A 25,446-nucleotide genomic window follows, 5' to 3' on the forward strand; every position below is an offset into this window, starting at 1 on the left:
CATCCCACGCCGGCAGCAGAAGGGAATACCCCCGCTATGGACTTCCACCGCGCCGCCCGACTCACTTACTTACTTTGATTGTTAGTTTTTTTTAAATTACAAGTTCTTGCTGCATGCAATGCTCCCAAAAGTATTCAGGGATTGCAGTTTTAATCAAATTTACCCAGAATGTTTATTCTCTTAAAACAAAGGTGAGGAGGAATTTCTTTAGCCGGGGGTGCCAAATCTGTGGAATTCCTTGCCAGAGATGGCTGTGTGTGGAGGCCAAGTCATTGGATATACTTAAAAGCAGAGGTTGATTAGTAAGGGCACCAAAGGTTTTGTGGAGAAGGCAGGAGAAATGGGTTGAGAGGGATAATAAATCAACCTGTCGAGCAGACTTGAGACCAAATGGCCTAATACTGCTCCTATCTCTTATTGTCTTATTTAGTGTTCCATTAACACTTCCCCGTCAACTGAACGTAGATTACATTCCTATATATGGTGGTTACTTTAATTACTCACCCCAATGGTATCTTTAAAATCAAAGGGCAAGGGATGATCTTGCCAAATTCACCACCCGATTTTAAAACTGCATTCTATTTGGATTGCGCACATCTGAATGCTGCTCAGCTAAAACTAGAGACTTTGCCTTTGTGTCTAAGTTTCAGTGCCTATCCAAAGTTTCAGCAGGGAAGTTCTGAGGAGCTGCTGTACTTAGCTACACGCTGACTATAAAACAGGCAGAAATTGTACTTTAACTGTTTGAGTACTCCCTGCAGCAGGGCTCCCCCAATCTCTTTTCTGCCATGGACCAATACCATACCATCTAGTTCGGCACGGACTAGAAGGGCCGAGATGGCCTGTTTCCGTGCTGTAATTGTTATATGGTTATTCAGCAAGGGGTTTGTGGACCCTAGGTTGAGAACCCCTGCTAGAGCAAACTACTGTATTCTCTCAAAGGATCAAAGAACATGATCATGTAAACTACCCAGCAGAAATAATTTACATGGAAAAATGCATCAATATTTAATAAAGCTAGGGAAATGAGCAGCCTTGGCATTGAACAGAAACACAGACACACATGATGCACTGATATCCTGAAGGGGAAATTAAGAGCTCTGAAATCCAGCAGCCCAATAAAAAACAGTTACCGCCAAAAATAAAATAAATTTATATATGTTCTGGAGCAATTCAAAATTTTAAGACTTCCTAAATAATTTAGATAAACTTAAAAATGATTTGCTACCCCTAAACCATTGCTCTTGAAAAGGGGATAACTACACTCATTTGCCCCATCATTGAAATATTCTCACAAGCAATGATCTCACTTTAAAGACTTCCTATCTCATCTTCTAGTTATTTATTACTATTTATTTACATTTGTATTTGCAGTCTTCTGCACTCCAGTTGATCTTTAATTGACCCTGTTATAGTTATGATTCTATTGATTTGCTGAGAATGCCCACAGGAATATGAATCTCAGGGTTGTATATGGCGACATATATGTACTATGATAAATTTGCTTTGCACTCTGGTCATGTCATTCCACTGCAGTCTTTGTTACATTCTACCAGTCAATGATGTGCCTCTGAACTACAAGTTTATTTCCGGTCTCTATATATTAAATGATAGGATAGAGGATGTTAAATGCAGCACTAAAAGAATTTGCAGATTTGGGGTAACAGAGCAAATGCATCTGACTCCACTAACTCCTAAGGCAGCAAGCTGCAGATGTCAACTGCTCCGTTATAAAAATCTCCTTCTGCTCATCTTAAAGCTATGACCTCTTGAAAAAGGTGGAAGGAGGTACAGGAGGAGTCTCCTCCTTATACCACCAGGTTCAGGAATATTTATTAATCCTCAACCATCAGGCTCCTGAACCAGAAGGGATAACTTCACTCACCCCAATGCTAGGAACTCACTTTTAAGGATTCTACAACTCATGTTTTTGATAATTATTTTTAATTTATTCATTATTAATATCCTTTTTGTTTTTGCACAATTTGTTGCCTTCTGCAAGTTAGTTGTTTGTCTATTTTGTGCAGTTTTTCATTGATTCTATTACAATTCCTTCTATTTACTATGAATGCCCACAAGAAAATGAATCTCAGGGTTGTATATAGTGACATATACGCACTTCACTTTGAATTGGACACCCCAACTGAGGAGTAAAGATTCTGACTATCTACTCTATCATTCCATTCCTGAGAATGGAATCTGGGCAGAGAGAGAGAGAGAGAGAGACATTCAGACAGATACAATGTTCGTATTCAGGTCAATGGGTTCTGAACCAGCTCTCAATATATAAAATGGTGAATACAGGGAACGAGTGGTGGTGCTTCAACCCTGAATCTGCAGCTAACATTGTCAACGATGAACTGCATTAAAAGTTAACCAAAGAAGTAGTTATCCACAAATTACGTATTCCAAACTGCAGGTGCATGCAAATGTCTCCTTAGTTATTGCCCGTTACACTGCTGATGTTTAGGGCAGCAATGAAGTCTTCCACTTTTGCCTGTCCAGGGCCATATACCATCGCACACAGATATACAAGGATTCTTCATTGCCGTTTCTGTAACAACTTTTTGATAGTTAGGGTTGTTAGCCCTGAGCTGAACCCCTGAACCTGGGGTACCGATGGACCACTCTTAGTCTGGCCTCTATCCTTTGACTTTTTTAGAACGTAGAATAGTACTGCACATTACAGGCCCTTCGACCCAGAATGTTGTGTCGACCCTCAAACCCTGCCTCCTATATAACCCACCACCTTAAATTCCTCCATATACCTGTCTAGTAGTCTCTTAAACTTCACTAGTGTATCTGCCTCCACCACTGACTCAGGCAAGGCATTCCATGCACCAACCACTCTGAGTGAAAAACCTTCCTCTAATATCCCCCTTGAACTTCCCTCCCTTTACCTTAAAGCCATGTCCTTTTGTACTGAGCAGTGGTCCCTGGGGAAGAGGCGCTGGCTGTCCACTCTGTCTATTCCTCTTAATATCTTGTACACCTCTATCATGTTTCCTCTCATCCTCCTTCTCTCCAAAGAGTAAAGCCCTAGCTCCCTTAATCTCTGATCATAATCCATACTCGCTAAACCAGACAGCATCCTGGTAAATCTCCTCTGTACCCTTTCCAATGCTTCCATACCCTTCCTATACTGAGGCGACCAGAACTGGACACAGTACTCCAAGTGTGGCCTAACTAGAGATTCATAAAGCTACATCATTACATCGCGTCTCTTAAACTTATGAAAGCTAACACCCCATAAGATTTCTTAACTACCCTATCTACCTGTGAGGCAACTTTCAGGGATCTGTGGACATGTACCCCCAGATCCCTCTGCTCCTCCACACTCCCAAGTATCCTGCCATCTACTTTGTACTCTGCCTTGGAGTTTGTCCTTCCAAAGTGTACCACCTCACACCTCTCCAGGTTGAACTCCATCTGCCACTTCTCAGCCCATTTCTGCATCCTATCAATTTCTCTCTGCAACCTTCGACAATCCTGTAGACTATCTACAACACCACCAACCTTTGTGTCGTCTGAAAACTTGCCAACCCACCCTTCTACCCCCACATCCAGGTCACTAATAAAAATCACAAAAAGTAGAGGTCCCAGAACAGATCCTTGTGGGACACCACCAGTCACAACCCTCCAATCTGAATGTATTCCCTCCACCATGCCTTCTGCAGACAAGCCATGGGTGATCCGACCAAGAATCATAAAGCCATGACTCCAGTCAACATTGCTCTTAAGGTCTTGAGGCATGCAAGCCTCCTAACCCAATGACAAGGCTGTGGTCCTCTTACAGATCCTTAAACCCAAGGTGACAATAAATCATTAATAAAAAAATAACTATTTTACAGTTTACTCGCATCAGCCCTTTTACTTAAGATAACACTCCCAACATGCAGCCAGTCCAACAAGCGTGTTCTCTGGTAAAATGACTTCCTAATCTCAGGAGGGCTCTTGAAACTCAAGGAGTTATATGGAAAGATTGAATAGGTTAGGACTTTATTCCCTGGAGTGTAGAATATCGAGAGATTTGATAGATGTATACAAAATTATGAGAGCAGGAAAGATATTGGCATGGATAAAGGAATGGCTGACATGCAGGAGGCGGCGAGTGGGAATAAAAGGGGCCTTTTCTGATTGGCTGCCAGTGACTAGGGGTGTCCCTCAGGGGTCAGTATTAGGACCTCTACTTCTCACATTGTCTATCAACAATTTGGATATTGAAATTGATGGCTTTGTGGCAAAGTTTGCAGATGATTCAAAGATAGGTGGAGGGGTAGGTAGTGCTGAGGAAGCAATACCATTGCACCAGGACTTAAATTGGAAGAATGGGCAAAAAAGTGGCAGATGTAATATAATGTTTGAAAGAAAAACAATAGCGTAGACTATTATCTAAATGGAGAGAAAGTTCAAACATCAGAGGTGCGGTGGGGGAGACCTAGGAGTCCTTGTGCAAGACTCCTGGAAGGTTTTACAGGTTGGGTCTGTTTGCATTTATTTCAAGGGGAACAAAATATAAAAGCAAGTAGATAATGGGGAGGCTTTACAAGACACTAGTCAGGCCACACTTGGGAGTATTGTCAACAGTTCTGAACCCCATATCTCAGAAAGGATGTGTTATCATTGGAGAGTCCAGAGGAGATTCATGTTTGGTAGCTTTGGGCCTGTACTCACTGGAATTAAGAAGAATGCATGGGGATCTCTTTGAAACCTACTGAATGTTGAAAGGACTAGACAGGGTGGATGAGGAGAGGATGTTACCCATGATGGGGGCATCTAGAGGGCACAGCCTCAAAATTGAGGGGCAACCTTTTATAACAGAGGTAAGGGGGAATTTTTATTTTAAACAGAGTAGTGAATCTGTGGAATGCTCTGCCACCGACTGCGGTGGGGGCCAACATGGGTTATCATAAGACAGAAGTTGATTGCTTCCTGATTGATCAGGGCATCAAAGGATATGGGATTGAGTTGCATCTGGGATCAGCCATGATGGAATGGTGGAGCAGACACAATGGGCTGAATGGCCTCATTCTTCTCCTCTGTCTTATGGTCTTGTAGATAGAGTAAATGCAAGTAGGCTTTTTTCATTGAGATTAAATAGGACAACAACAGGCCACGGCTTAAGGGTGAAAAGTTTAAGCAGAACATGAGGTGAAACTTCTTTACTCGAGGGTCGTGAGAGTGTAGAACCAGCTGCCAGTGCAAGTAGTGTATGTGAACTATGATTTCAAAGTTTAAGAGAAGTTTGTATAAGTATATGGATGATAGGGTTATGGAGGGGTATGGTCCTGGTGCAGATCAATGAGTGTAGGCAGTTTAAATAACTCAGCATGGACTGGATGGGCAGAAGAGCCTGCCTCTGTGCTGTACTTTTCTATGACTCTAACATGGTATGAAATTAAAAAATATAGATACAAATCAGAAACAGAAAGTGCTGTCAAGCAAGAATCCTAATGAAAGGTCACTGGCATTAAATGTGAACTAAGTTGCTCTCTGAATAGACTTGATTACTTCCAGCATTCATTATGTTGATTCCACCACCAGAGCCCATCGACTCTTCAACTTCCTGCAATTCAATCAGCCCATTCCAATGCCCTATTCCTACTGATCTGCAAATTATTTTCCCTCACTACTCACTACCTTTTGGAAGTGTGGCTAACCATGTTCCCACCACCTTTACTGACACACAGTAGCAGATCATAAACTATCTCTGCCCTCCACAGCCTTCTTTTCAATACTTGCATCCCTCATCTTTGACAAATATGTCAAGAGTCTATTTACTTTGTCTAAACTACTTAGTCAAACCTCTTCATTAAAATATTTCACCATCGTGCAGAATTTTGTAGTTTCTTAACCATATAACAATTACAGCATGGAAACAGGCCATCTCGGCCCTTCTAGTCCTTCCCGAATGCTTACTCTCACCTAGTCCCACTGACCCGCACTCAGCCCATAACCCTCCATTCCTTTCCTGTCCATATACCTATCCAATTTTACTTTAAATGACAATACCAAACCTGCCTCTACCACTTCTACTGGAAGCTCATTCCACACAGCTACCACTCTCTTGAGTAAAGAAATTCCCCCTCATGTTACCCTTAAACTTTTGCCCCTGAACTCTCAACTCATGTCCTCTTGTTTGAATCTCCCCTACTCTCAAAGGAAAAAGCCTATCCACATCGACTCTATCCATCCCCCTCATAATTTTAAATACCTCTATCAAGTCCCCCCTCAACCTTCAATGCTCCAAAGAATAAAGACCTAACTTGTTCAATCTTTCCCTGTAACTTAGGTGCTGAAACCCAGGAAACATTCTAGTAAATTTTGTCTGTACTCTCTCTATTTTGTTGACATCTTTCCTATAATTCGGAGACCAGAACTTGTCACTTGTTTAAATTAACTTGTTTGATATTTTTGATTGCCCAGAAGAAAAATAGTTGTCCAAAAAAAAAGTTGTCCAATACATCTCACAAGATCAGGGCTCTTTAATCCAAAATGAAGTAATCCACAAAGTACGGGTACCAAACTACAGATTCATGTAAATGGCTCCTTAAACCTAAGGTGACAATAAATCATTATTAAAACTTTACAGTTTACTTTCTTCAGTCCTTTCACTTAAGATAACACTCCCGGCTTGCTGCTGTCCAACAAACATGTTCTCTGGGAAAGTGACTCTTGAGACTTTGCAGAGTTTCTGCAGATTGATGTCCTCCAACCCAGTCAAATAACATTCTACCCTGTGGCACTATGCACCTCAAGCTCAAGTTCTGTAATTTGTTCTGTGCCTGAACTCCATCGAGGAATAAGAGTTAAGAACATCAGTCCAAATGAACATAATGCATCAAAGAAAACAAAGATGTATGTTTTACTGTGTACAAGTAGCTGATAAATATATAATTTTATACCAATTTTCTCATCACTGCTGTTTAATTTCCACTTGTGTTGGGATCAAAGACACAGAACAGAGGAAACTTTGGTGCTCGCTGGTTCACCGGGCTGGTCTTAGTCCAGATGTGGCACTTAGTGAAACCGGCAGAGAATTTGGAACAGTGAAAGGACTGACAGTGAATTTGGCAAATACTTCTTCACAGCACCTATTTGATAAAGCGGCTTTACTGACTGGAAGCATCACAAATATTACAACATGGAATGAAATCAAAACAAAAAGTACAATCTGAAACAGAAAATGCTGTGTAAATAATCAAGCACTCCTAAAGAAAGATCATTCGCTCAACATATGAACTAAGTTTCTCTCAAGAGACTGATTATTTCCAGCATTCGATATGTTGATTCCACCACCAGGGCAGCCCATGCTGGTTCTTTGTACAGCAATCCAATCCGCCCATTCCAATGCTCTATTCCTTCAGGTTTGCAAATTATTTTCCCTCACCACCTTTTGGAAGTGTGGCTAACCATGTTCCCATTACCCTTACTGACACAGTACCAGATCAAAAAAAATCTGCTTTTAGAAGAACACACCTCCCCCCCAACTATCTTCTGCCCAATATTTGTATCCTCCATCCTTGACATATTTGCAAAAAGACTATTTACCCTGTCTAAACCACTTATGGTCAAACCTTTTCTATACTTCATTAAAATATTCCATCAACTTATGTAGAATTTTGTATTTTCCTAACTCGTTTGATATTTTTGACTGCCCAGAAGTAAAAAAAAATATTAAAATAGTGCACTGCAAGAGATACTGTTGTCCAATACATCTCACAAGATGAGGGCTCAAGGATTTAGAACTGTATCCTAGTATGACGAGAGAAGACTCTTAAATAATAGAACAAAGAGCATGAATGAATGGATTTTTTCAGAATGGTAAGATGCAACTAGTAGAAATTCTTAAAGATCAGTCTCAGGCCTCGGATCTTAGTTTTTTAAAATTTCACCAAAGGCAGCAATTAGCTTATGACTGGAATTTTACTTCCCATTAATGCCATTTCTGAGTTCTTGGTCCTTAGCCCTGCAAGTCACAACTTTTCACAAGTTTTTTCAAGAACATGTTGGAGGATTTCTCGTTCAGCCTCTCTTTAAGATAGCGAGCTGCAGATCACCACCAGTTATGAATAAAGATGAAGTTATTAGTAAAGATGGCATCACCCAGAAAATGCCCTATTCTCATTGCCACCATCAGGTAGGAGGCACAGAAGCCTGAACGCCCACACCCAATGATCAGAAACAGCTTCTTCCTCTTTGGCATCCAATTTCTGAATGGATATTGTACCCACAGACACTATCTCACTACTTATTTTTATTTTTGCACCATTTATTGTTTTTATATATATAGATATAGATTTACTGTAATTCACAGTTTTTTCCTATTATATATTGCATTGTACTGCTACCGCAAAGACAACAAATTCCACAACATATGCCGGTGGCATTAACCGGAATCTGAAATAAAGATTAGCTTTTTTTTGTCTCGTGCATTGAAACACACAATTAAATGTATTGTTTATGTCAATGACCAACATAGTCTGAGATGTGCTGTGGACAGCCCGCATGTTTCTGTCACCAACACAGCAGCCTCACAACTTACTATCCCGTACGTGTATGGCACATGCAGGAAACCAGAGCACCAGGAGGAAATGCACGTAATCACTGGCTGAATGTACAAATTCCTTATAGACAGTAGTGGGAACTGAAAACAATAACCTCTCACTCAACGTCAGCAAGACCAAGGAGCTAATTATTGACTTCAGGAAAGGGAAACTGGAAGTCCATGAGTCAGTCATTGAGGGATCAGAGAGGGAGAGAGTCAGCAACTTTAAATTCCTCAGTATTATCACTCCAAGCACAACAATGCCTCTACTTTATAGAAACTTGTGAAGATTCAGTGTGACACATATAAAACCTTAACAAACTTCCACAGATGTGAGGTAGAGTCTGGTTACATCACAGCCTGGTATGGAAACCCCAATGCCCTTGAATGGAAAAATCTGACAAAAAGTAATGGATACGGCCCAGTCCATCATGGGTAAATACCAGTTACTTCTATTCAGTATTCATGTATTCATATGATTTTGGTTGAGTGACTATGGATTATAATTATTAACTCATTTGAAATTGGGTACCAAAAAACCTTTGCTCGAAGTGCATGTTAGATACTGTATTAGTTATTCACTGAGAGGCTGACAAAGTACATGGTAGAGCAGCTGGTAGAATGGTGCAAGCACAATAACCTGAGTCTCAACGTAGACAAAACCGAAGTGATGATTATGGACTTGATGGAGGTTGATCACTTCTCACTGTACAGAAATGGTTCCTCCATGGACAGAGTTAGGAACACCAAGTTTCTGGGAGTACACATAACAGATGAGCCCATCTAGTCTCTCAACACCAACTCTTTAGTCAAGCACAGCAGCATCACCACTTCCTGAGAAGACTGAAGTGAGCAAGACACAACCCCTCCATTCAAACCAATTTTTATAGGAGCACCATTGAGAGTTTTGACCAGCTGCATTACTGTCAGGTATGGGAATTGTAAGGCATCTGACCACAAGACCCTACAAACAATTGTGAGTACTGCTGAGAGGAACACTGTTTCATTTGGCTATATACATGTATGCAGTCGTATGACAACATACTTCAACTTGATAACAAGTACTGAAAGCCTATTGACATGATGGGGGTGGAGGGGGAAGGAGGGAATTATTGTTGACATGTCTTTCTTGGAAATAGATACAAGGATTAGAGCTGAGGTCCATGAAGGCAAACTTGGTAAAATTAATCATATAATTTTCACAAAAAAAACAGAAGTTGTTTCAAGAATATAAAAGGATTGGAGAATAACAATAAAGTATATTTGGCACCTAAAAGGTCATCTACACTATGAAGGTAGTTGTTGTCCCTAGTGAATACACTGTAACTGGATTTACAACAGAGAGGGATGAAGCCAATACCATAGATGGGGAGGAAGTGTGCAAAATCTTGGATGAAATAAACAAGGTAAAGGAGAAAAGCATTAAGAGGATTAGCATCTTCAGAAGTCAATAAGCTACTAATTTGGGTGAAAAATGTTGCAGAGTATAATGGAAGCAAGGAAGGAAGATGAAAGTCTCAATGTCTCAAATGTTTAAAGGTATCCTGAACTACATCTGTAGCACCACAGAAGTGGAACACTGCTAATGTGACACTACTTCAGTTTAAGAAGAGGAGGGATAACCATAATTAAAGACTAGTTAAATTTCAGTAGTAAACAATGTACTAGGATCAATTGTGAGGAACAATACAAGTCTTCCTTTAAAAAGGCATGTTAATCAGAGATTATGCATTTGTACTTGTTAAGGAAAGGTCACATCTGACTAACTTAACTGGAATTTTGAGGAAGTAACCAAGTTCAGATGAGAGCTGTGCATTTGATTATAATCTACAGGGACTCTAGAAAAGCTTCTGATGAAGATTCGTGTGGCAGGCTTGTCAAAAAATTAAAGGAGACTGTCAAGATGGGTCTAATATTGGTTCAGTTATACCACTGGGGCTCTATAAAGCTCAGTACCTGATATCTGGCTTTTGTTTTTTATTTATATATATATATATATATATATATATATATATCACATATGTATAGAAGGCGAGTCATAAAGATATTTGCCAATGATACAAATATTACCATGGTATTAGGAAAGATTTTGACTTCTGAGGAATTAGACGGCTTTGTCAGTTGGGCAGGAAAGTGGCTGTGGAATTTAAAGAATTTGGGGTGCTAGAGAGCAACTTCTTCAAGCTTTATCTGCAGAAAGAGGGGAAATTCTACCTATGTCTTTTTTTCCTGTTTTCAAGGTGGATAGGTGCCCTTGACCTGCAGCTGTACTCATGCTGCGGTTCTTTATGGTGAAGGCTCCTACTTCTGGGGCTCACCAAACAGCCATTTTTCAATATCCAAAGAGAGTGGCTTAGAAGACAAGCTGACCTCAGGATTCCGAGGCTTTGCAGCCCTCTGGATGAGAGAGTCCTATGCTGGTGCTGCCGACTGAAATGTCGTGGGAGAAAATGGAATATCGAGAACAGTAGATCTCTCTCTATCTCATTAGTGGGGGATCTCCTATCTCGCCGGGGGAGAGGGGGAGGGAGAGAGAGGGGGGGAGGGGGAGGGGGAGGGGGAGGGGGAGGGGGAGAGGGAGAGGGAGAGGGAGAGGGAGAGGGAGAGAGCGCACGCCTGTGTCATGTCAGATTTGTTATTTGTTGGCTGAAAGCTTTGCTTTTCTGTACTGCAGATCGTGGTCCCTCTTGGGGGCTTTGCTATTGCTTGCTTGGTGGGTGCTGATGCTTAGCTGCTGCTTGTGCATGGGAGGGGGGAGGAAGGAGGCTTTGGGATTCTAACCATATTTTACTATCATTCATTCTTTGTGGTACTCTTCTGTTTTCGCAGATGTCTGTGAAGAGCAAGAATTTCAGGTTGTAGATTAAATACATGTAGGGTTCTCAGTACCAGTGGTGTTAACTGTTCAGGCTAACAAAATGGCTTCTCTGTATTTTATAATGAAATGGCTTCTCTGTAATGCATCACCATCACCGGAACAAATGCGCCAGGGGCATCCCTCTTTTAAAAGTGATCACATGCCTCCTTAAAGGCAGCTTGAAACATGTTTCAAAAGTTGACCGCTGGGGCGTTAAGAGTTGTGCTTAAGAGTTGGAAGCGGAGAATGTTGATGCTGAAAGACATTTTTTCCCTAGATGAGTTTGACGTGGGCTGTTCCAGGAGCACTCGCCACACCATTCAGGTGACTGAAGACACCCCGTTTTGAGAAAGGTCACGGTGACTGGCCCCTGCAGAAGTGGAAGATGTGCAGCAGCATTTGAGTAAGCTGAAGGAAGATGGGATATTTTCGGAGTCCCGCAGCCCTTATGCGTCCCCGATAGTTGTGGCCAGGAGGAAGAATGGGAAGATTCGTATATGTGTGCTATAGGACCCTGAAAAGGTGCACCATCCCTGACCAGTATATGGTCCCCAGGGTCGAAGACGCGCTGGCCTGTCTGAATGAGGCGAAGTGGTTCAGTGTGTTGGATTTCAGGAGTGGATATTACCAGATCCCGATGAGTGAGGCAGATAAGGAGAAGATGGCCTTTATATGCCCTCTGGGATTTTACCAGTTCGAAGGGATGCCCCAGGGCATATTGGGGGCCCCCTGCCACCTTCCAGAGCACCATGGAGAAGACTGTGGGGGATATGAACCTGCTTGAAGTACTGGCATATTTGGACGACCTGATAGTATTTGGATCCACCTTGGAAGAACATGAAGTGAGGCTAATGAAGGTGCTCAACTGGCTGAAAGATTAAAACAAGTGCCAGTTTTGCCAGACATCTGTTAGCTATGTTGGACATATAATCTCGTGGAACAGGGTAGCTACAGACCCAAGTAAAACCGAAGCGGTGACCACCTGGCCAAGGCCCCAGACTGTAAGCGCTCTGCGCTCATTTTTGGGGTTCTGTGGATATTATCGGAGATTCGTGAAGGGCTACGCCAAGGCGAGCCATCCCTTGAACCAGCTTCTGTGTGGCTATCTCCCCCCCCCCCCACCAAATCGGGGCAGAAAGGGAAAGGAAGAGGAGGATGGGAGGCTGGAGAATATTTGAACCCAGCAGAACCCTTCGGACAGAGATGGGATGACCAATGTGAAGCAGCTTTTCTGTCCCTGAAGGAGATGTTGACTCAGGCGCCTGTACTGGCTTTTGCGGACCCCGATTGCCCCATGTGCTACATACCGATGCCAGTCGGAAGGGGTTAGGGGTCGTCTTGTATCAGGATCAAGGCGCCGGACTGAGGCCAGTAGCGTTTGTCAGCCAGAATTTGTCACCATCCGAGAGGAACTACCCCACCCACAAGTTGGAGTTTCTGGCGTTGAAATGGGTGATGGTGGATAAGCTGAGTGACTATCTCTACGGGGCCAAGTTTGAGGTGCGGACGGACAACAGCCTGCTTACCTACATCCTGACCTCGGTGAAACTGGACACCACCGGTCATCGTTGGTTGGCCGCCCTTTCTGCATATGATTTTAGCCTGAAGTACCGGCCGGGGAGCCAGAATGTCGATGTGGATGTTCTGTCTCGATGGAAGCATGAGGACGAGGAGTGGAAGAGCGTTCCTGCATCCGGGGTGAAGGCCATGGGTCAGTTTGCTATCACCGCGCAGGCCGAGGAAAAGGAGAGGCCAGATCGTGCAGTGGACCCATTGGTGGTGTCCGATGACGCCCTACCCCTAGTTTACTGTGACATGACTGCTCTGAAGACCCCACAGCTGCCAGAGTTGAGTCCTGGGGAAGTTGCAGCTGCTCAGCGAGATGACCCTGGCATTGGCACTATTTGGCAGTTGAGAAGGGGACGTGGCCCAGGTGGAGAAGACACAACACAGCTCCATGTCTCTTACTGAGAGAATGTCCTCGGTTGAGGTCGAAGAACAAATGTTTTACCGGGTAGCGTCACCCTCAGACTGACCTCAGCATTGGCAGCTGGTCCTGCCTGAGAAGTATCGGAGGGTTGTGATGAAGTCACTGTATGATGACTCTGGACACTTGGGGGTGGAGAATACCTATGGGTTACTCAAGGACTGGTTTTATTGGCCCCGAATGAGGTCGGAGGTCGACGAGCACTGTAAGTCCTGTATACGTTGCATACGCCGGAAGACGCAGCCTGTTCAGGCTGCTTCATTGTTGCACTTGCAGAGTATGGGGCCTTTGGATCTAGTGTGTATGGATTTCCTGGCCATAGAGCCCAATACCAGCAACACGGTGAATGTCTTGGTCATCACAGACCATTACACCAGGTATGCTCAAGTGTTCCCCATCAAGGATCAGTGGACGATTACGGTGGCAAAAGTGCTATGGGAAAAGTATATTGTGCATTATGGCTTTCCCCGGCGGATACATAGTTAGTGACCAGGGATGGGACTTTGAGAGTAAGCTCATCTATGAGTTACTGGATATGCTGGGAATTGAGAAATCGAGGACCACCCCCTATCATCCACAGGGTGACCCCCAGCCAGAGAGGTTTAATCGGACCCTGCTAGACATGCTCCAGACACTGGAGATCAGCAAAGAGGCGATGGAGTCAACATATTGGACATCTGGTTCACTGTTACAACTGTACACACAATGAAGCTACTGGCTACTCACTCTATTATCCGATGTTCAGGCGCGAGGCAAGGTTGCCCATTGACCTCTGTTTTGCGACGACTGCAGGTGAAGTAACGCCAAAGCCTTACTTGAGCATGTGACTGATATGAAGGAGCTGCAAAGGGCTTATGAGTTGGCTGGGGAGGCAGCCGCCAAGCAGAATCAGGGAAGTAAGAGGAGGTATGACCAGAAAGTGAAGTTCTTCCAGCTCCTGCTGGGAGACTGAGTCCTCATAAGGAATTTGGGATTACCTGGGAAGCACAAACTGGCTGATCACTGGTCGGACATGCCTTGTGTGGTGGAGTCAGTTGTCCAACTTACCGGTCTTCCGAGTGCAGCCCGAGGATGGGAGGGGGCCCGTCAAGATTCTCCACTGGAATCATCTGTTGCCTCTGGGGCGAGACGTATAAGTAGAGTGGGAGCCAGCACCCTGTACCAGGACTCTGCGTCCACACAGATTGGCGGAAGAGCCCACACCAGGAGAGGCGGGCCCAGGCCCAGCCCGTGAGGGATACTGACTCGGAGGAAGATGTCTCGGATGATTCGTACATGCTGCCGTTTGCTGATGCCCCCGAAGTGGAGGAGGAGACTCCTGAACCTTCCCCCACTGGGTTAGACGGGGAAGGGGGACTAGTGATGGGCTGTCAGGAGTGCCACAGGGCACCGGCGAGGAGGATGTGGGGCGTGAGCAAGAGATGGAGGGTTCTGAGGTGCAGAGGGACTTGGATGACTGTTTGCAGGAGGGTTTCCCTCCTAGTTTCCATGAGCCTTCTGTAGGGTCTGGAGTGGAGGAGTTAGAAGAGGGAGTGCGTAGGTCTCAGAGAAGTAGGCGCCCTCCCGATAGGTTGGCCTATGTTGCACCCGGGGAACAGGGTGTGATCTCCACTGTTTTGGGGAGTTATGTCACTGCTTTCTGCACTTGGGTTGGGTTTTGTGCTTTGGGTTTTGTGGTTGGCAAATTATTTGAGTGTCATGAGGGCATGACTAAATTTGGTAGGGGGAGAATGTAGGGTTCTTAGTACCAGTAACAGTGGCGTTAACTGTTCAGGCTAACAAAATGGCTTCTCTGTATTTTATAATAAAATGGCTTCTCTGTAATGCTGTAATGGGATCCTGTATCTCGTATGTTTGGTTTATGGGTATTGATAAGGGGAAAACTAACCAATGGAGAATTGTTATGCTATCATGTCTGTGTAAGCGGAGCAGGCAGCAGTTCCAGAGCAATGGATACTGGATGTCAGCAGTTCGGATGGTGACCAAAGACTCAGAAGGTTGTTGTGAAAAGGAACGGGAGGTGGGAGCTCCAACGTATGTGCACAAACTGACAAACTGATTATTACTTTGGCACCTTTAGGTTATCTGTTTCTACTAACCCATCACTAAGAAATCACTATAAAGTTGCAATTATTTACTCGCTTTTGGGTATTGTCTGGTACTTGTATTGTGAGCGTGTACTGGGGGCGCATTACACCGTACTTACACAGAAGTACTGCACTACTGGCAGTTTACCCTAGGCGAACGGAGGTCAACTGGGGGCACGGAGGTTACAAACGTTCTCAGATATTAAATGGAACTATTGTAAGGAAAAGGAAATGTACAACAAATGGCAGAATACTGGCAGTGTCTAACAACAGACCAGCCTCGGATTTTATGTCCACATATCAGTAAAGTTAATAAGATGATAAAAATTATGGCTAACAGAGAGCACAAGAGGATGCTTTCTTTCCAAGTCAAACAGAGGATAGAGTGGCACTGTAGTTTAGTGGTTAGCACAACGCCTTACAGTCCCAGCGACCCAGGTTCAATTCCCACTGCTGCCTTGAAGGAATTTGTACATTTTCCCTGTGGCCACGTGGGTTCTCCCTGGGTGCTCCAGTTTCCTCCCACAGTCCAAAGACATACCAATTGGTACATTAGTTAGTCATTGTAAACTGTCCCATGATTAGATTAGGATTAAATCAGAGGATTGCAGGGCCTGAAGGGCCTATTTTATTCTGTGCTGTATCTCAGTAAAAAGAGCTAGGAGTTTTTCACCACAAAATTGAACATGTTTTGTTGGAAGACAACTTAAGTATTTCGTATAGATCTAGGTACCAGGAGAGACGTAATTATACTAGAAAGGGAGCAAAGGAGACTGAAAATTGCAGCTGTGAGACTGGATAAGGTGCCCCTCTCCCCAACCCCTCCAGACCTTTGAAGTAGAGGAGATGCAACTAGGATAAATAGAATTACAAATAACCTAAACAGAAGCCCATGGGGGACGGGTGGGATGGATAGATTTAAAGTTATTAACAGAATGATCAGATAAAGACATGAAAATATTTCTTCTAATAGAAATCTAGAACTCTCTGCTTGAAACTATCAGCACGATTAACACCTGACTGTTGTGTACTCGAAGGAATGTCAAGTACAAGGGCAGCAGATTTCCCTGATCGGTATGAACACAGTGAATCCCAGTGGCTTGCTTCTGCTTTGTAAACTTTCAGTGTTTCTGTCCTGCACCTACTGTGACCTCTTTGGAAACACCAATGCCCTTGAATGGAAAATCCCGCAAAAAGCACTTGATGCAGCCCAGTCCATCATGGGTAACGTCCTTCCCATCATTGAGCACATCTATACCGAGCACTGTCGCAGGAAAGCAACAGGGACCCCCACCACCCAGGCCATGCTCTCTTCTCGCTGCTGCCATCACGAAGGTGGTACAGGAGCCTCAAGACCCTCATCACCAGGGTCAAGAACAGTTATTACCCCTCAGCCATTAAGCTCTTGAACCAAAGGGGATAACTTCAATTGCCCCATTACTGAAATGTTCCCATGGACTCACTTTCAAGGACTCTTCATCTCATATTCTCAATATTTATCGCTTATTTATTATTTCTTTCTTTTTATATTTGCAAAGTTTGTTGTCTTTTGTATGGTGGCTGTACACCCAATTAGTGTGGTCTTTAAATAGTTTTGTTATGGTTATTGGATTTATGGTGAATGCCTAAAAAAATTAATCTCAGGGTTGTATATGATGGCATACATGTACTTCGATACTAAATTTACTTTGAATGGCAGAGCCACTCAATTTAATCTGTTTTCAATATGATTTGCATGGAACCAAGAGGAAAAGCATGAAAGAGATTACCCAGAGATTGATTATAATCTGGACCTCACTGCTTTTCAAAATAGTTGAAACAGAGCCAAACCAGGCTTTCAGGAGCAAAAAGAAAAGAAAATGGAGAGGAAAAAAAAACTAAGAATGGGGGAATGGAACTGCTCTAGAAGGAGCTGACAACCCAAACAGACTCTTATACCATGTTAATACATTAAATACTGTATATTACATTATAGTATCACAGCCTGATGCAAACCCAGATCACTTACATATCCACAACAGACTCTGCAGATGCTGGAAACCTTGAGCAACACTCAAAATGCTGAAGGGACTCAGCAAGTCGAGCAGAATTTAGGAAGGGAAGTAAACAGTCAATGCTTTGGGCTGAGACCCTTCATCAGGAATCTGACTTCTCTTTGCCCACCCAGTTACCCTCAAAATACTAATACAGTACAAAAAACAAGATATTTGAAGCACATTCCAAGGATGTAATCCTCTTTGGAACTACAAAAATTAATGAATTTATGAGGAAGCATTACATAGGCTGGGTATGCTTCCCCTGGAGAAAAAGAAGCCAGCTAAGAAGACAAGACAGATGTATATGAAAGGCATAGATAAGGTCAATTGCCAGACTAGTTCCAATGGTTGTTGTCTAAAACCAGAGGATATCTATTCAAGAACGGGGTGGATGGAAGGAAAGGAAATCTGAGTGGTAAATTTTTCACAGAGGTTAGTTTTATCCTGCTGGTGTAGTGGTATCCGCACCAGACTTTGAGGTGAGTAGCCCCGGGTTCGAATCCAGCCAGCTCCTTGCTCCCTTTCCACCTGTGCTGGGTTGTGCACCAAGCTAACAACTTGGCCTTGTTTAAAAAAAAGAGAAATGCTAAAGAAACAGAAGGTTGCTGCCTGATATGCCACAAGGCATGGAGAGGAACAACAGATGGTAGTTGGTATCTGCAGTGAGCTGCCAGAGCAGGTGGCGGAGGCAGAAACAGGAAAGCTTAAAAAGATAGCTGGATGTGTACTTAATTGTGCAAGAAATAGTGGGATTTGGAATTAATGCATGGTTCAAAGTAATTTTTTATGATCAAAGAACATATATGTCACCATGTACAACCCCGAGATTCATGTTCCTGCGAGCATACACAGCGAGTCAATAGAATGGTAACTATAACAGGATTAATGACGATCGGAGTGCAGAAGACAACAAATGCAAATATAAATAAATATCAAGAACATAAGACAATAAGATAAAGAGTCCATAAAGCGAGATCATCTCAGTGGATGGGCGAGTGAGTACAGTTATCCCTTTTTGATCAAGAGCCTGATGGTTGAGGGGCAGTAACTGTTCCTGAACCTGGTGGTGCAAGTCCTGAGGCTCTTGTACCTTCTACCTGATAGCAGCAGCAAGAAAATAAGCATGGCCTGGGTGGTGAGGATTTCAGATGATGGATGCTGCTTTCCTGCCGCAGTGTTTCATGTGGATGTGCTCAATGGTTGGAAGGACTCTACCTATGATTGAAAGTAGGATTTTCCGTGTTTCCATACAAAGCTGTGATGCAGCCAGTGAATACACTCTTCCCCACACATCCATAGAAGTTTGTCAAAGTTTTAGATGTCATGCCAAATCTCCTCAAACTCCAAGTAGAAGCACTGCCACACTCTTTGTAATCTGCAATTGCAAGTGCGATGGACATGATGATTGGCAGAAAGGCCTATGCTGTATAACTCTTAACCTCTAAAGATTTTGATTTCACAGGTTTTGATATTCTAAAAAACTAAATTACAATTTTTCCTTCAGTTCACAAGATGCAGACAGATTGGAAGTCACATACATACCAGATCAGGTAAGGGGGCAAGTAATTTCAGTCCTTACAAAATGTTGTTCAACTTGATGTTTTTTGTTAGTTTTACTATCTTATCATTACTGAAACCATTATTTCAATTCAGGATTTATTTAATTCCTTTAAATTGATCAGCTGTTAACAGTTAGATTTGTACTCAATACTCCAGACCTGTTAATCACATGTTAATCATCTAATGCACTAGCATCTCTCTTACACAATAGTCACATCTCTCAGAATTCACATTTTGGAGCTTTGTACCTCGGAACATAGAACTGCACAGTACAGGTCCTTTGCTCCACCAGGTTGCACCAAACTTTTAGCCTATTCTAAGATCAATCTAACCCCTTCCCCCTACTTAGCCCTTGATATCATCCATGTATCTATCTAAAACAGGGGTGTCAAACTCATTTTAGGTCACAGGCCGGATTGGGCAAAATGCAGCTTCATGCGGGCCGGATCAATCAGGCGCGTGCGAACGTGGCTTTCATTGCCTCCGTTTTTTCAGCTGGTTCTCATGTGTCTCAGTCTCTGCTATAACTACAAAGTGTTTCACTTCACAAATTCCATTTCTTATGAAGAAGACTGCTGAGCAAGCATTATTTTTATGATTGGTATTAACTTACAATCATAGGCTTCATATCGCCGGGCCATTAATAATTAAAATAATAGATCTATCTAAAATGATCTCGTGGGCCAAATATAATTGTACGCCGGGCCGGATATGGACCGCGGGCCTTGAGTTTGACACCTATGATCTAAAATGTCACTAATGTATCTGCCTCCACCACCACCCCAGCAAAGCATTCCATACACCCACTACTGTGTAAAAAAAAACCTCCAATATGACCAGACATATATAAAACTAGGGTGCCTAAGACTTTTGCACAGTACTGGAGTAATTTTATGCAGTGCAGCTGCAAAAAAAACAAATTACATTACAGGTGAGTGATGATACACCTGCTTCTGATATGGGTCTCTATTATGGACTGAGAGTGGGAAGGTGGCAGGGAGAGGGGAATCATGGTTGGGGAAAAGGGGAAAGGAGCAAGGAAGCACCAGAGAGACATTCTGTAAAGATAAATAAACAAATGACTTTATCTGGTGGCTTCAGGCTGGGTGTGTCTGCATCAGCACCACCCTCACCCCTGGCACTCCTCTGCCACTGTCCCACAACCATCCTATAGCACTCCATTCTCGCCATTCCTAACATCCTTTGCTTCTGAAAGACTTACTCAGCTCCACGTTGACAAACACAATACTGTGCCTAATTCTTATGCACCCTAGTTATATATCAGTGTGTAAGACTTCTGCACAGAACTGTATTTTGATGTACAAAACACGCTTACCTGAGCAAAAGAACAAACACGAGGAAATCTGCAGATGCTGGAAATTCAAACAACACACAAAATGCTGGTGGAACACAGCAGGCCAGGCAGTATCTTTAGGAAGAAGCACTGTCGACGTTTCGGGCCGAGAAAATGTCAACTGTGCTTCTTCCTATAGATGCTGCCTGGCCTGCTGTGTTCCACCAGCATTTTGTGTGTGTTACCTGAGCAAAATCTCTAATTTCTTCCTGTGAACTCTTCTCTGATATAATGACATGGTAGAATGGTTTAAATCACAAACAAGGGAAAATCTGCAGATGCTGGAAATCTGAGCAACACACACAAAATGCTGGAGGAACTCAGCAGGTCAGGCTGCATCTATGGAAAAAAGTACAGTCAATGTTTCAGGCTGAAACACTTTGGCAGGATTGGAGGAAAAAAAGCTGAGTAGATTTGAAAGGTGGGGGGAAGGGAGAGAGAAACCCCAGGTGATAGGTGAAACTTGGGAGGGGGAGGGATGAAGCAAAGAGCTAGTAAATTGATTGGTGAAAGAGAGAGAAGGCCATGGAAGAAAGAAAAAGGGAGGGTGCAGCACCAGAGACAATGGACAGGCAAGCAGATAACATGAGAGAGGGAAAAGGGGATGGGAAATGGTGAAGGGGAGGGGGCGGTGGGAGGCACTACTGGAAGTTTGAGAAGCCGATGTTCATGCCATCAGGTTGGAGGCCACCCAAACGGAATACATGGTGTTGTTCCTCCAACTTAAGTGTGGCCTTATCCGGACAGTGAAGAAGGCCATGGATGGACATATCGGAATGGGGAGTGGAATTAAAACGGGTGACCACCGGGAGATCCCGCTTGTTTTGGCAGACGGAGTGCTCCATATTGGTGGAATGGTTTATCTAGCTGAGGAAATGCAGTGCAGGGTGGGACTACAAACTCCAGACAAAAAGATAGATCAGAACCATCTGCATTCCCGGCAACCACTGATAAATAAAATTCAGGGGAAAAAAAACACACTTAAGTAATAAAAATATAAACATTTTAATGAGGGATAGTAACAATCTGCTAGTTGCAAGTCAGGCAACATCCCAGTTATTGTCAAGTCCCTTCCCTACCGAGCACAAAAAATATCAGCAGACTAACACTGGTATTTACTGTATTACTTGGGACTTATCAGAAATGTAGATGTTAGTTGCGCAACTTTGGTAATTATTCAACTTTCAAATTGAGTTTCAAACAAAAGGCTGGAGAAATGGCACCTTACTGTTACTTTGCGCGATTCTAATCAAAGTACTTCGATGGGGATTGGCTCTACGGCCTATAGTCAACAACACAGTTCAATCAATTGGAATAGAGCATTCCTAAAATGTTTCTAGGACCCTATGGTCCAATGTTTTATTTGTGTGGTTTGGCCAATTGCTCTTTTTTTCCCATAGGCTGGGTGTTTGATATTTACCTTCAACAGGTTCTACAGTATTTTTGTTTCGTGGCTGTCTGTGGGAAGACAAATCTCAGGATGCTGTACTGCAGACATAATTTGATAATAAAGGCACTTTGTATCTGGGCACATTGCATTCTTTTGGACTGAATTTTCCATAAGTAACTTTCTTTGTCCATACATATTGACTCAATTTCTTCCCCTCTCGTTAACACATCCTGACCTACTACTTGCAGCACACACTCCTTTATTACTCTTTAATTGACTTCATTAATAACTCATCCTCACAACAGCTTGGCCTCAACTCATAACAGACACATCCTTTGTTCTATCCCCAAAACCATTTCTGCAACTTTAAACCAACTTCTCTCTCTCTTTCCCAGTTCTGACAATGTCTTTAACCTGCAAAGTTAGGCATTTCTCTATCCACAGATGTTGTCAGACATTCCGAGTCCTTCCAGCATTTTCTGGTTTTGTTTCTGACCAGCATCTGCACATTTAAAATTTTTTTTCAGATGTACACTGATAACTCTGTTGGCAGACAAATGTTCAAGCCAAACATAAACACAGATTAGTAAAAGAGTTTCAAATTTAAACTAACCTATCAACTGAACACTAATACTAAAGGTAAATTGTTGCTACAGAAATATGTTAATCCAACCTTCTCCACATCAAGTTGGGGATCCAATTTGTTGAGCCCCTCCACTCCAGCCACCAAAAGCAGAATTTTCCTGCAGCCACGTATTTTAATTCCAATCCTCCATTTTATTCCTGTTCCAAAACGTTGATCCATGGATTCCTCTTTTGCCACGATGATACCACTCAGTGGAGCAGCGACACCCTATTTGGGTAGTGTCCAACCTGATGGCAAGAAAATTGATTTTTCCTTCTGGTAATTTTTCCCTCTCCCCCTTCTTCTATTCCCCACTTTGGCCCCATGTCTTCCCCTTACCTACCTCTGGTGCTTCTCCTTCCTTTCTCCCATGGTCCACCCTCTTCTCCAGCCCTTTACCATATGGCTGGCTTCACCCATCACCTTCCAGCTCATCCTCCTCCCCCTCACACCATCTTTTTATTGTGGCTTATTCCCCCTTCCTTTCCAGTCCCAATGAAGGGTCTCAGCCTGAAACATTTATTGTTTATTCCTCTCTATAGATGCTGCCTGACCTGATGAGTTCTTCTAGAATTTTGTATGTTACTCTGGATTTCCATCATTTGCAGAATCTCGTGTTTATGAACTGTGGACAGTTGATGCTTCATATGGTATTTTTAAAATTCAAGACGTTTGCCTTATCTCGAATCACGTGTTTCATGGCAATTTAAATTGTGGACTACAGTTCCTACCTGGAAATAAAAATTGAAAAGCCTAACAAATGAACAAAAATGAATTTCAAAACAGAGTTGCTCCTTAGTAACAAACATCATTAAAAAGTAAGCAAGTCAGAACATGAAAAAAATTCAAGTTTAGTTTATACAGGACTTTGGAGAAACCGGACTATACAATGAAGTACTTATAGATGAAGTACTAATTAGCAGCTCTGTTTATATTTCCAGTCAGATATAAAGACCAATGCACTATTCCAGAACATTGAGGTCACCAAATACTTTGTTTTCTCCTAAAATGCCTTATTTGCTATCGTGAATTCTTGCAAAATCACTCTTGCCTTTGGCCACCAATCAAAAGGATAAAAAGCATTTCCAAGCACCTTAAAAAACAAAATTAAATCCTAACAATAATACTGTGAACAAATATATCTATGTCATCCCCAAATTAATTAACTTCATACAACCCAGAACATATTATGCAAGGCCAGCACGTTCCTATGCCAGTTCTGTTATTAGTGAAACGTATTAAAAGATAAATCCAACATACATAATCAATCTGTAGTGGCATTATGGATACAATAGCATAACTTTCCAACACTATCAGAGGAGCATAATCAGATAAAGATTGGCATTAGTGCAGTATGTGGTAGAATCAACTTAAATCACGAAAATTTTCTTATTAAGACACAACTCCAGAAAATGTCTCCAAAATTAGAGCATTTCCTCAATCAACTCCAGAAAACAAGGGTTTCAATTACAAGATTAGACCGAAGAACTCAGAAGTGTTCTCCTTGAAGATTCAAAGTACATTTATTATGCAGTGTACACAACCCTGAGATTCCTCAAGGATAGAAGATCAAGATTTGGTGGAAGTGCATTAAGATCATGACAGGTTGGCTGAACAGGGAAAAGAAAACTCCTCAAAGACCATCAAATTGATAGGCAAAAGACACATTTGGAGCTTTTATAGAAAACCTTCTCTTTAAAAACACAGATATGGAACTCATAATCCCAAGAGATTCTGCCAATTCTGGAAATTGAGAGCAACACACACAAAAAGCTGGAGGAGCTCAAGTCTGCAGGGGAATAAACACTGAAGGGTCTTCTGTCTGAAACCTCCATTCTTTCCAGTCTGACCTACTGAGTTCCTCCAGCATTTTGTCTGTGTTGCTTGAACTCAGCTTGTAGAGGCTGGATGAGAGAGAGCTCTAAAAAAAAACGGTTTCTGGAGAATCAGATAAATAATTTCCAGTTCTACATGAGACATAAGCGTGACAGGCAAAACTTGCTCCACATGTGCCCTAACGATTCTGTTAAGTTCATGAAATTTCAAAAAGCCATTTAACACTGCTTTCATCAATGAGCTTTGGACCTCAAGACAGTCAAGAAATGTCTCCAAGGAAACAGGGGTAGGTGGAGAGACTAAGAGACAGACTTTGACGGTTCTTCCCTTGAAAACTGACCCACCGACGAGGTTTAAAGGTTGGGAAACGGATGCCAAAAGTTGATATGAAACTTACCCACATCGCTCCGTGGGTAATAAACAGACGGGGAAATGCCCAACCCAGCGACAGACGTCACGGCAAGTTGTTCGGGCCTTCGGGGACGTTTTCTAGAAGGGGCAAGGGTGGGGGAAACCGAAGGGTGAAGAGGGCTGGCCGAGGCCGGTAATACGGAGTGGGAGGGGGGGTTGGCCCACCCCGCCATTACACGAAGGAACCCACCAACAGGTACCCCTCCCCTGTACACCGCTTTACAAACACAAAGCTGTAGTTACCCGAGCCAACTGCGAGACTTCAATCGGCCTTGCGAGGTTTTCGGGGAGATAGGTCCTCGCCTCCCGCCCCTCGCCCAGTCACACACACCGCTCACAGCCACCAACTTTACCCCTCCACCATCGCCATCTTGCAGCGCCTGCTCACGTGACCGCAGGGGCGGGCCCCTCACCCGGTCCCGCCTCCGCCCCATTGGTCTCTGTACGTCACGGAAAGCGACCCGAACTTCCAGCTGCACTCATTGGCCCCACGCCCACGTCACTCAAAGACTGTTGGCACCTGCTCTTCGGTATGGGGAGAAGTCAGCTTGATTCGCTCTTCAGTAATAATGAGGATGCACAAGAATAATCATGGCTTTGAATGCAGCGGGATTTTTGTTAATGCTGCATTAAAGTGGGAAATATCCAGACCTGGCGCAGCCTACAAGTTTCCCACCAGTCCAACTACAAAGCTTTCAGAATTCAACTATTTCGGCAAATTGGCCATCCTGCCTTGTATCCAATATTTATCGCAT

The 25,446-nt window shown here is 43.1% G+C and overlaps 1 protein-coding gene across 2 annotated transcripts in view; it reads right to left on the bottom strand.

Annotated features, from left to right (window-relative positions):
- The window catches only part of LOC132399947 (E3 ubiquitin-protein ligase Itchy-like), a 150,640-nt gene extending 125,557 nt beyond the window's left edge, over positions 1–25,083 (bottom strand). The window contains exons 1-2 of one of the 2 annotated variants that reach the window (XM_059980916.1): positions 24,935–25,083; positions 22,493–22,692 (exon numbers count right to left, since the gene is read on the bottom strand). The gene's annotated coding sequence lies outside the window, so the exon portion shown is untranslated. The remainder of the gene's footprint in view (positions 1–22,492; positions 22,693–24,934) is intronic. The other variant, XM_059980915.1, reaches the window with a different exon arrangement.
- Positions 25,084–25,446: the final 363 nt, after the last annotated feature.

The sequence above is a fragment of the Hypanus sabinus genome, chromosome 9 (assembly GCF_030144855.1).
Source record: "Hypanus sabinus isolate sHypSab1 chromosome 9, sHypSab1.hap1, whole genome shotgun sequence".
Taxonomy (NCBI): Eukaryota; Metazoa; Chordata; class Chondrichthyes; order Myliobatiformes; family Dasyatidae; genus Hypanus; species Hypanus sabinus.